This window comes from Salvia hispanica, chromosome 1 (genome assembly GCF_029641045.1).
Source record: "Salvia hispanica isolate PSC_SH4W2 chromosome 1, Shi_PSC_v1, whole genome shotgun sequence".
NCBI classification, from domain to species: domain Eukaryota; kingdom Viridiplantae; phylum Streptophyta; class Magnoliopsida; order Lamiales; family Lamiaceae; genus Salvia; species Salvia hispanica.
Genome location: NC_142692.1, coordinates 9,022,564 through 9,036,550, shown reverse-complemented (window position 1 = coordinate 9,036,550; position 13,987 = coordinate 9,022,564).

The following is a 13,987-nucleotide window of genomic DNA, read 5'->3' as shown; positions in this document are numbered from 1 at the left end:
TTCACATAAAATATGGATCTTGCACCACAAGTTTTCAAAAAAATTAGTGTCTAAATTAACCAGCTCAGGTATGCTCTATGTACTATATGTCGCACACATGAAACGTTTATTTGATGACGTCAGCTGCGGAGCCACTAACCCAATTTATCTTTCTAATTTTAAATTACAAAATCTCAAAGTAATCGATATTTTATTCGAATTGCTCATAAACCACCTCATCAAATAAAACTATACTCTGAAAAATAAATAGCTAGCTTATCAATTCAAAAGATCTAGTCCTGACATGAAAATCTGTGGAAGCTCCTGATGTCCGAAATCAGTGCATGAAGCACGCAAAGTTGTCTTCTTTTATTTTAGCAAAATGTGTCCAAAAATTGAATCATTTTGGATGACTCAAAGCATGAGTATCCAATGTGAACGCAGCCGCCAACACAAACATAGTGGAACTAGCTATCATTTCTGGAGTTAAAATGTTCCTAGGAATAGGATGATGGCTTTAGCCATAAATTTAAAACATTGAAGCAAGTGTACATATCTTAAAAGGGTACAGTGTAAACCAAGTCTTTTGGGGCGGTTTGTGGAACAAAAGGAATGCCATGTTATTGGATAGGTGTGTTTAACTAAACTTGAAAATGACTTAACAGGCTTCTAGAATCTAGCTAGACTAAGGATGATAATGACATGTCTCCACACAAAAATAATACTCCCTCCGTCCCGGATAATTCGGGTCACTTTGACCGGGCACGGGTTTTAAGAATTGTAATGAAAAGTGGGTTGAAAAAGTTAGTAGAATGTGAGTCCTACCTTTATATATTAGTTTTATAATAAAATGTGAGTAGGAATGAGTTAGTGGAATATGAGGTCCATTACCAAAAATGGTAAAAGTGAAATGGGACAAATTATGTGGGACGGACCGAAATAGAAAACTGAGACGAATTATTTGGGACGGAGGGAGTAATAAACTGTCTCCTTTTTCCATTTTTCCTTAGATATCATTTAGTGATGACACCATCACAATGTTAATCTTATTCTATTTATGTTTCTTCATATTCATGTTTCAAACGATATCTTCTTTTGAATAAAGCTGAAACTATATTTCTGGAATTGTTAACTTATTGGAAAGTAATGCTCTCTGTCTCTCTCTATATATATATTTATATATATCGTAGCATTGGCCATTGCTTGGATTGCAAGTGGGACTACCCAAGCCATGATCATAATAATCAATTTGGTTTTGTTTCAACAATCATTTCTCGAATCTGCAATGGATAACTCAAAGATTCTCACTCTCCCAGTGGAATTCTGCTTCTTTTAGCATCAATTTCCTCAAGAATCAATAGGTTTCTTAAGTTAAACAAGCAATATATTCACCATTTAAATTTATTGAATCTTTCTTTTTATCATTTGTTATCTCTTAATCTTGTGTATTCTTTTATTAGTGCATGTCAGTTTATATCATCACTTTCTATGCTAAACATGTAGTGGTGGGAGACATGATAAGCAATTTAGATGCATCATGTAAGAAGGCTCCTCTCAGGATAAGGGAGAGAGGGTAACACAGATTAAAAGCTATTGATCAGAAAATAGATCTCGATTTGGATCCGTTGCTGACAACAGGGAATGCTGTTACGTCCATTCCATTATTTTCATTTAAAAATATAATATTAAAATATTAATATATTTTATTATAGAATAATGTATGTTGTATGTGCATTATTGGCACAGTCCCTGCTGTGAGAATAATGTATGTTGTATGTGCATTATTGGCACAGTCCCTGCTGTGCACAGCAGAGGATCCTTGTCCCTCAATGTATCCATCTTCTGCAAATATATATACTCTCCCTCCAAAAAAATAGTTTTTGGATGACACAAATTTTAATCAGAAATTTATAAAATATAGTAAGAGAAAGAGGGAAAAAGTAGATGAAGTATAGAGAACATAGATAAATACTTAGGAGATAGAGGAGAAAATATAATAGAAATTTTTTTATTTTGAAATGAGACTATTTTTTTTTATAACTCAAACGGCAAATTAAAATGAGACTATTTTTCGTTGAGGACTGAGTATGTATATATATAGAGAGAAGATCATTATAAGATCTGTTAACAAAAGAATGAATGAACGATCTTTATTACATTCAACTAGGCCTGTCAAATCGGGTACCCGCGGATATCCAATCTGAAATTTTCGGGTACCCGATCCCGAAATTCTCAAAATTCAATACCCGATACCCGACCCGAATTTGATTTCGGGTACCCGGATACCCGAGTGGGTATCTAGTCCCGAAAAATCGGGTATCTAGTCCCGATTGTGATTTTGATTTTTGATTTTTTTAAATCTTTTTAGAAAACTAACTATAATTTTAAAGGTTTATTATATAGGTTTATGTTAAAATGACAACCCCTCTTAAAATGACACCGTGACACCGCTTATACAACAATATTATAAACGATACACAGCAATATTACAAACACTACACAACAATTTATAGATTGCTGTATAGTGTGTCGGATATTGCTGGACAAGAAATATTGCTGGTTAAAGACCAGCATATTGCTGACCGTCTTTTTCCAGTTTTTTTTTTTTTGCCACGTGACAGCTTATTATTCGTCCACTTGTACAAATGATTGGCTAGGAATGATGGTATGGTGTTAGTTTAAGGGGTGGTGGCACCCTAACATGCCCCTTATTTAATATACTATTTAGTTCGAATTTAATAAAAAGTTGAAGTAGTATTCAAAGGAAAATAACTACAAACTTTTAGAAATACAAAATTTTTGTAGTAGTTTGAATTTAAGAGAAAATAACTAAATTTTTTTGGAAATACAAATTCTTGTAATAGATCGAATTTTAGAAAAAATAACTCTAAACTTTAAAAATACAAAATTCATAAGTTATAACATATTAACATTTTTCATCCATCCACAATAAGAAATTAAATTACATATTAACATCTTTCATCCATCCACATTTAATTAAAAAATTATATTACATTTTTCATCTTTCATCCCTCCAAAATAAGAAATTAAATTAAGAAATTAAATTAAATTACATCTTTCATTCATCCATAATAAGAAATTAAATTACATATTAACATCTTTTATCCATCCACTTATAATTAATAAATTAAATCACATTTAATTATAATAAAAATATAATTTATTAATTTTAAAAATAAATCGGATAATTCGGGTATATCCGCCTGATCCCGATCCGATACCCGAAAAATCGGGTTTCGAATATCTAATTATCTGACCTTTTCGGATTTGGATACTGGGTATCCAATACCCAATATCCATTATGACAGGCCTACATTCAACTACTCCTGCAAAGCTATGAATGGATCCGGATATATTCAGCCCAATTATCGAGTGTTGGGCCAATCCGCAACCAAAGCTAATTGTTGGGTCAAACTATAAAGCCTACTCTAGAATCTCAGATCCCTCGTGCATAACTAAAAAAAGTTGATTTAAGTTACTCCCTTCATCTCACATTTGTAGTAGCATTTAGTTATGACATGAGTTTTAAGAAATTGGTAGAATGTGTAATTAATGAAGTGAGAGGTGTAATGTGTAATAAATGAAATGAAATGGTAGAGTGAGATGATGGAGTGTGTAATAAATGAAGTGAGTTGGTTGAAGGTGGGTCCCTCTTTGACTTTTTGGTTTTTTATTTTTATTTTGATTTATTTTAATATAGATAATGACATTTGGGTGTAATTTTAGTGAATAATGGGATAAAATTTTATGTGCAAATATGGTAAATTCTAAATATTACTCCAAAGGTGGGACGAACTTTTATGGCAAAATATTACTACAAATCTGGGACGGAGGGAGTATAACTTAATTTATCATTCATATTTGATTTGAGAAAAAATAGATTAAGCTTACTTCATTGAGGTTATTATATACTACGTAGATCACTCCCTAATAACAATCAATTGCTCGACTTTAGAAGACTATAGGGCTAACTCATGTCTAATCGAGATCCCAATTTAGATCTGTTTTTTTGTAAATTTTAAAAGTATTAGCAATTAGAGTTTATAAATTGGGAAATTGTATGTAAAGTCATGAACTTTCAAAATAGTTTGATTATTTAATTAAATTTAACATGTTGCATGAAATTAAAGTCATGAACTTTACAAAACTGTATAATTTCCCATCCGACCCGACCCGATAGATTTCCGATACAAACTTATCCTATATCGCGTGTTGGAGGCATGACTTGGCAAATGACAAATTTAGGGTTCAATTCGGATTGTGGAATTAGTGTTACTTTTATGCTGAATTCAATTTGTGGAATTCGATTTGTATGTTTTCATTTGTGCTATTTGTATGTTTGCATTAAGTCCAAGGTCGGAGATTGCAAATATAGAAGAGAAACAATCAGAATTAGTGGAGTTTTGTCAAATCACGTCTCCGGCGAGCCACGTAGAATAAGTTTGTGTCAGAAATTGACTTGACTTATTTTAACACAAGAAATACCCGCAAGTGTACGGGGCTAGTGTAGCAATAAGTAAGCTAGGGTATCGTATCCCATAGAGACAATAATATATCACCTAAGTACCATGAACAACCGTTGACAACTGTCTACACAATTAAAAAATATTTGGTTTTGTTTTAACACTATGAAAAACATATAATAAGCAAAAGGATTAAAATAAACAAAAATAAAGTTTAACGCAAGAAAAAAGTATCAGAGTGAAAAGTAGAATTTTAGATCCAACTACATTAGAAATGTCATGCAATTAGTCCAACAACTTTGATTACCCATTTTATATCTGTAGGATTACTAGGAAAGTTGCTAGTCTAGGTTGAGCTCTCTCTCGAGTGCATTCACCCCGTTAATTAACCTTGGATATTGAAGGGGTTGAGTCCTTCTAACATGATTAGATTAACTCCACGGAGCGAAAAACCCAAGCCCTTACAAAGGATCCCCTCTCTCGAGTGTAGATTATCTAAGTGATGTTCACTCTTTTATCACCCCTAGTTAGGTATCTCTCGATTACTACTATCTAGGTAAATAAACCGAATTGGTAGCTAAGCAATTGAGTTAATAAAGCACAAGAATGAACAAAGACACCACAAGAGCTAAGCAATCTAAAGAAGTTATTGGATTAATCACAAACATCCATTGTAGTCTTGACAAAAACTCCATAATAAGTTTAGCTACTCATGTTCTTCTTGAAAACTAAAAAAAAAGATTCAAACAAAGATTCAAACAAATACATAAATAAAAGAAAACTAGATACTCATGTGGCATGATTCTATGGAATGTGAACTTCAATCTTCTGATTTGTAATCTTCAATCTTCGAATCTCTCTTCAAAAGTGTTCTCGGGAGTGTGTCAGAGTGTAATAGGCAGCTAGTTAGGCGGATAGCTTCTAGTCCTAGCCTTTTTCTACTTTCAAAAATCGTGTATCAACAAAATTAACTCACCAAAACACCGTGCCCGGCCCGGTGGAATTTTAAAGGGTCGGGTGAAGCTTTTTGTCACACCTCAACCTTTATGACGTATGCACTTACTATAAATAAATTCAAATATTTAAAACAAATAACTGCATTTCGAGTATGTAAAGCACACATATTATATAATTTCAAAAACCACTATTTATCAAGTACATATTTCAAACATTCTAAATTGTAGTGGGACTCTCTCACCACTCTATATACTATATATTTATCTACATGCAAAAAATGATGAGGAGGAGAAGGTTTCCAAAACGCGTCAGCCGCCGAACCTGATGATACGTGCAGTTCCTACGACCCACGTCAACCAAAAGCTTTACTGATGTCTTATTCCTGAAAAATAATAGTGGTTTATATGAGCCACAACTCAGGGTGTATAAACCTTACCTTTAATTCCACATCCCAAAAATCAAACATTTTCTTTAACCACTATTTATAACAATAATCAACAAATATAAAAAAATAATTTCATACAAATATGCTTATGCCACTCTGTTCAGTTTATTATTCAGTGATAGTTCAAGCCTGGTATCTGCCCCAAATTTCCAATATGCCAGTATGATTTGACCCGAAGGTCTCACTATGATTTGACCCGTAGGTCCCACTGTGAATTGACCCGTAGGTCCCAATATGATTTGACCCGAAGGTCCCAATATGTCCACTGTGATTTCAGATCCAGGACAAGACTATCCCAGATCATCTTTAACCAAATGATTCAGTTAGTTCCAAAACCATGTGCAAACATATCAATTACATATTTCTATCATATTCTACCATTGATATCAAATAACACATAATCATATCAGAGTCACATCATATAATCCAATTACTCACTTTATATAAATACCTTGCAAATAAGCATATAAAGTATGTAAAATTAAAAGTGTGATTTATACACACCAATACGAAAAGTAGTCTGGTCAAGCACTTGTTCCTCCTTCTCTATCCACGACACTTGATGCTATATAATAAATGCACATTTAAATTAACTTCATATATTTCTACATGATTAAGTTTATAATTATCTATATAAACTAACAACTGTATAACTATATTCTTCCATGTATGTATCTGATTATAGCTTCCCTTATATATATTTAGTTCGAAAAAGGGGCATGTTAGGGTGCCACCACCCCTTAAAATAACACCATACCATCATTTCTAGCCAATCATTTGTACACGTGGACGAATAATAAGCTGCCACGTGGCAAAAAAAAATTCTGGAAAAAGACGGGCAGCAATCTGCTGTTCTTTAAACAGCAATTTTTCTTGAACAGCAATATCCGACACACTATACAGCAATCTATAGATTGCTGTCTACCGTATTGAATATTGCTGTGTAGCGTTAATAATATTGCTGTATAAGCGTTGTCACGTTGTCATTTTAAGAGGAGTTGTCATTTTAACACAAACCGTTCGAAAAATAAATATCATATCATCAACATATGTGTAGAAAAATAATGGTTTATCAAAGCAAATATATATACATATATACGCCTGAATCAATAAATATGTTAGACTAATATTTTATATACTATATTTATTTGGAAAGATGTACTCATATACTCCAAATTACTAATTGCATGTATTATTGTTAAAAACTAACATAAACAATAGTATCAAAATATAATTAGTGAAAACATTAATTAAAAAGGGCGTGACATTTGTTCATGTATTTTAACTAATATCATCCTTAATTCTAAATAACTAAACATGTATATGACTCAATTTATTAAATAAGTATTCTAATCTTACCTTCACAAATCTTATTATCCCCTGTGAAAGAAACCTTACTCTTTCTTATTATTTGTTTTTATATATGACTCAATTTATTAAATAAGTATTCTAATCTTACCTTCACAAATCTTATTATCCCCTGTGAAAGAAACCTTACTCTTTCTTATTATTTGTTTTTATTTTTGGACATGGAATATAGGTGTAGCAGAGTATGTGTGTATGCTAATTGAGAAAAATTAATCAATCTTTCTTTTTGGAGAAGCAATAACCGACTAAATGTGATTACTCATCATTCTTACTACATTACTCATACTAAGTGAACCAAAAATATGACACGCCTCAAAACAAGGGAAACAATTTTTCCTCTCATATTTCTTAAAATATTTTAATAACTAGACACTAGTACTTTACAATTCCATGCATTATCTATATTTATATGTTTATAAATATGTACGTACATAAGTTCTAATAGTATATGGTACACATACACACACAATTACATAATTATTATATGTATACACTTAAATTAACTATTTATTACTTACAGGTAATATATATATATAGATATAATATTTATCATGGAGATAAAAAAAACATGTAATGATAAATAAAAATATTTTAATATGAAAAATGATGCATGTTTTGGGTTGTGGATGTCACACTTTTCGCCGCATTCCTAGACTTCCAACGCTGCAAGGCCACTACCCGGACGGGTGGAATTAATAAGGTAAAATTCACTCGGCCGGATGAAGCCTCTTAAGGTCTCACTGCCTTCCCTTTTTTATCCACAATCGTATTTTATCTCCTTTTTCGTCTATTTTTCCTAAAACACTCAACAAACACACAAAACTCCAAAAGATCGAATAATTGGCTGGACATAGACAATTTCAAATGATAAACTCGACATTTAGCACCTCAACACACCAATTACACCGATTAAAACATGAGTTTGTCATAAATCTATTGTATAGGATCGGATAGGAAATTTACACAGTCCAGTAAATTCATGACTTTTTATGCAACATTTAATATTCACAGGAAATACCAAACTATTTTGAAAGTTTATGACTTTACAAGCAATTTGCCCATTAATTATTTAAAAAACTAATATTAAATTATTAGTTCATAATCAATCATAAAGTCTTGTTAGCATTTTTTAATTTTAATTTCTAGTAATAAATATTAATATTTCAATTGGATTTGATTTCTATATAGGGACAGGTGAACTGCCCATATTAATTAAGTAATCCGCAAATTTTTCGATTCAATTCAATCCTAGACCAAGAACAAACTAGATACAGTATATTAAATAGTTATAAACAAAATATGAAACTGTCTTCATATGACCGGTATACTAGTATCGAGTGCTACTCCTACATGCTAATTAATTAGAAAAAAATATGTAATTATCCTTATGTATTGTAAAAAATTCGATTCTATTTAGAATTCTATCATATTTTATGTACTTAGAGACATTAAATTTATAAGTATTTTTATGTGTCAATATGTTGCGGATGCTTTAAGATATTACGAATTTGATAATGGGCATAACTCCAGCCAGTGATGGATCCAGAATTGATAAATGGAGGGGGCAAAATATATATTAGTAGGTTGATTTAGGGCAAAAATGACAGTTTTTTTTTATTTTCGAGGCGACGTCGGGGCAAATGGAGGGGGCGGACATGGTAATTTTACGTCCGGATTAGAAGAAATTAGTCGCACGGTAGGGGCGACCGCCCCCTCCTGCCCCCCTTAGATCCGCCACTGACTCCAGTTGTGATCAACTGCTGCCATCACTAATATGTGATTTGTGAATTTAAAATATTGTTGAGTTTTCGTTATTATGTAAATAGTCTGACAGTAGATACACTAGCTTTAAATATTTAGAAGGTGTAGGAGTTAGGACATCCGCATCCCTATCTTTTATTCATCCCTTAACCGTCTCATCCCTTAACTGTTCAGGGGCCCCACTGTACTTTTCAGCCCATCTCTTAACTAAGAGACAACACCTGCATTCATTCATCTCTTAACTATCTCATCCTTTAACTATTCATTCAATTTCATTTTTTATTTTTATTTCCAACAAATTCAATTAATAAAAACACACTTCATTAAATAAAATATAATTACAATTTAAATACCTAAAAAAAAACATAATTTAAAAAACTAGAAATTACAAATTGCACACTTAAATTCAAATCACAAAAAAAATGGAGGCAAAGAAGCAGAAGAAGGAGTTCTCTAGTGACGATCATCTAACGGTTGCCAAATTTTGCCCAAATGTGCTCCATTAGATCCTTCTGGAGTTGGGCGTGGGCGGTAGAATCACGTGTCCTTGCCTGAATAGACAATTGCTCTTGCAAAGACGGATGCACTCCCCTCCGAGGCGGACTACTTGCAGTTGAGCTTCCCGGGGTTTCAGGGTGGGGTCGAACCAATTTCCCGCCTCAGGTCCTTCGTCGACGACAATCATGTTTTGCAAGATTATGCACGTATACATGATGTCGACCATATTATCCATAAACCATGTACGAGCCGGGGCTTTGATAATGGTATATCGAGCTTGGAGAACCCCAAACGCTCTCTGCACATCCTTGCGAGCAGCCTCTTGTTTCTGCGCAAAAAGAGACTGTTTTTCGTTTGCAGGCCTGTTGAACGCTTCACGAAGGTTGGCCACTTCGGATAGATGCCGTCGGCAAGATAGTACCCCATTTTATACTGGCGATTGTTAGCGATGAAGTTGATGGCCGGCGCTTTACCATTCAGAACTTCGCTGAAGAGGTTGGAATTGTTGAGCACGTTAACATCGTTCTTCAAGCCGGGGACCCCGAAATACACATGCCAAATCCATAGCCGGTAGTCGGTGACGGCCTCGAGTATAACGGTGGGGTGGGTGCCTTTGTTACCGCTCGTGTATGACCCCCTCCACGCCACAGGGCAATTCTTCCATTGCCAATGCATGCAATCGACGCTCCCGAGCATCCCAGGGAATCCATGTGCTTGTTCGTGAAGTTGGAGCAGAAACTGACAATCTGCGGTGGTTGGCTTCTTTAGAAATTCGTCGGTGAAGGCTGTCCGGACGCCTTTGCAGAATTTCAGCAAACAAAGTCTCCTAGTGGATTCTCCGACGTGCAGGTATTCGTCGAACGAATCCGCCGTTTGTCCAGTAGCAAGCTGACGGATCGCTGCAGTACATTTCTGGAGCGTCGTGTGGCTAGGACGGCCAACAGCGTCGAACCCTTCTCTGAAGTACTCTTCCCGTGCCGCCAATGTATTCGCGATATGCAAAAATAGCGCGCGTGACATACGGAAACGGCGACGGAAGTAGATATCTCCCCATACCGAGTTCCGACTGAAGTAATCACGTTCCAACCTTGCGGCGGCTTCCTCCCGGTTATGATGGATGTAAGTCCGGGGTCGCCTTTGAGGAGGCGCGGCGGCTTCCTCCTCCCTACGTCGATCTTCTTCTAGCGATTCTTCCATTATTCGACGCATTTGCTCAAATGGATCCATGAATGGATTAAACTTGGGAGAAGAAAAAAAATAAAGGAATGATTTATAGAAGTGATTGGAGAGGAAAGAAAGAGAGATAAGAGAAGAATAGACGTGCGTTTGTATGTAAAATGGAGAATGAGAAGAGTATTTATAGAATAAAAAATTAAAAAAATTTAAAATTCGACAATTGAACGGTCATATTTGATGGGGTTTGGTGCCCCTTGCACAGCGGAAGACTTGTACAAAACAAATAAATCAGACGTAGGATCTATTTGACCGATTATGCGATTAATCAATTCACATGTTAAACAGATAATTGCATGCTAGAACGCAAATAATTCATGCTTAAAGAAAATATAAATCCTAAACATGAATACTACGGTTTAGAGTTACCGATTTGATTCTCCAAAGAATCGTCGATTGCTTGCGCCTTCTCCACGTGATGATCTTCAATACTAGACCACGGATCTTCTCTCTGGTTCCCGAACTGTATCTCGATATCAGGGTGGGCTGATCTTATCAAAATACTAGGACTTAAATAAAGAAGACAGAAGAAATCCTTTTGGGAAAAGGTGAAGAATTCGAAATTCTCCACAGCTGGAGAGTTCGAAATTTTCGAAAATTATTGTGATTCTTCTGTCTCCTTTATTCTCCTATTTATATTAAGTTCCTTATGGGCCCAGACAGGGATCTATGGAAGGTTTTGGATATGGGCTCATCCAATTTACTTTTTACTAATTAAATTGAACCCACAATTTAATATAAGTTATAATTGGAATATTACGAGTAGCCACTACAGAAGTAATATTGAACTCTCCCCATCCAAATACGAAATTACAAGTAATCCGGGTTTCCACTTTTATTATTTATTTCTCGCGCTTAAGATATAAATGTCCATTAATTAATTAATGTCTGCTATGGACTTAATTAATTAATATCTTATTAATTCCAAGAGTGGACTTAGCAAGAAACATTTATTTATTATTCATAGAGCGATAAAACTCCAACTGGCCAGTTTTCCGAATAATAAAACCTTGTTCGAGCTCCTCTTGAGGACATTATCAAACGAGACTCACCTCGTGCACGATTCAACATAATAACAATTCTAGCACCGCTAGATATTAATCACCACTACCCAATATATCAGGATTATTGGGTTGCGAAAAACCCGCACCATTTGATAAGTCAAAGTAGTGCATAATCAATACCGTATGCTCAATGCTAATATATGTAGATTAAGAAATAGTATTTTATCAAGACTTTCAGTAGATAGCATAAAGACACGTCTTGCTGTTAGATCCGTTCAGTGCTATATCACACCAATGTCATCTTATTTCAGTAAGGCTTAGAAATATGCGGACTGACATTGCAACCTTTCACGATAGGTAGTCAAAGCCTATCTAGGTTGTGAAATTCTTCTTTTTCTTTTGCAAAGCATTGCATAGATCTGACCGTGTTACCTTAAAGTGGACGACACCCACAACTGGTCTACTAAGCAAAAGACTTAGACTTTGTTTACTTCTTATGCATTTAAATGTTTGTAAAACATCTTATAAATGCACAAGCAAACACAATGTAACAATAATAGTGATTCTATTCGTGCGAGACTGCTCGAATAATACTGAATCGGGTTAAAAGTGGATTGTAGAGTCTTACGTATACAAGCAAGATTCTATTCGCGCGAAACTTGCTCGAAACATGCTTTCAGTATACCAAACCTAACAATATTACCATTTTTTTTTTTTTTTAAATCAATTTTTTTAAAAAAAAATCAAATTATGACGTCATTATTACGACGCCCACTCGCGTGCCGGCGAGTGGGCGTCACGCCGTGCGCCAGCGTGCGCCATATGGCCCGCGCGCGTGGCGTGCCAGCTCGAGGCCGGCCCCTTCCACGCGCGACGCGCGACGGGATGTCCCGTCTCGTCGGGATGAGATGGAGGTTGCAACGCGGTCTCGTTGCCGTCTCGTCTCGGCGGGACGAGATAGAGACGACATCGAGCCGCGCTGCGGATGCCCTTAAATATTAAGAAAGTAAATAACAGTTGTTGAGATGTCATTGTGATGTAAATATTCTGACATTAGGTGCAGTTAATCTTAAATATTTATTAGGTATAGCCGTGTATGAGTTTTATATACTTTCATCATTTAAATATCTAGACATGTGAGTCAAAATACGTGTATATGAGTTAAATATTCTGACATTAGGTGCAGTTAATCTTAAATACTTATTTATTAGGTATAGCCGTATATGAGTTTTATAAAATAAAATGTGATTATTTTCAATACGTGTATCAAAATAATAGAAAAGGTCAACACGCAAGACATATTATATGTATAATGTATCTATAAATATTCAGTAGGTATAAGAGTTTTATATACTTAAAAAAAATAAATTGAGGTTATTTTAAGAGAAAATAGAAAATTTCATAATGTTTGGTCTTGCTTAAAATTAACCAATCAAATCATAACTTCGATGATTTTGAATTATCTAATAGAGTTGAATTTGGAGAAAAATGAGCATGATGACATGGATGAGCATGACATAAACACAATACATCAATATTGCAAAACTCAAAAAAACTTGCGCAATTCTAGTGTGTCTAGTGTGCATGTTATGCTTAATTCTCTCCAAATTCAACTTCATGGGATACTTTAGCAAATCAACAAAAGTATGATTTAATTGGTCATTTTTTAAGTTACAAAATATATACCAGTTGTTGACCAAATTTTAATACTCCATGTGTATAAACACTAGAAAAAGTCGACAAGCTTGTATATATAAATAAAAAATTACTAACTAATTGGTTTGGAATTTGGATATATATTTAGAAAAATAGTGCATGCTAATTGGTAGCTCATAAACAAGCATGGAGACCTTGAGAGGGTATACTTAGAATTGAGAAGAGGTAAATGAGACATTAAATCGCAAATGCATTCGATATGGGAATATAAGATACGTTTTCACTGACTGAGGGAGCTAGTGTATATTTCTTATGTGTCCATGTTGCGGATGCTCTAAGGGAGTGTTTAATTTGCAAGAATGTCTTCCGAAATTAAATATATAGTGTGTTTGGTTCATGAGATTCAACCCCACAACTCAATCCTAGATGAATAATCATGAGATAATTTGTCATAGCTAATCTCCTATAACTAAAATAATCTCATAACTCAATCCAAGATTATATCTTTGTATTCCCTCTGTCCCATTAGAAATGCAACGTTTTCCTTTTTGGGCCGTCCCACTAAAAATGAAACGTTTCCTAAAATAGAAACATCACTCTTC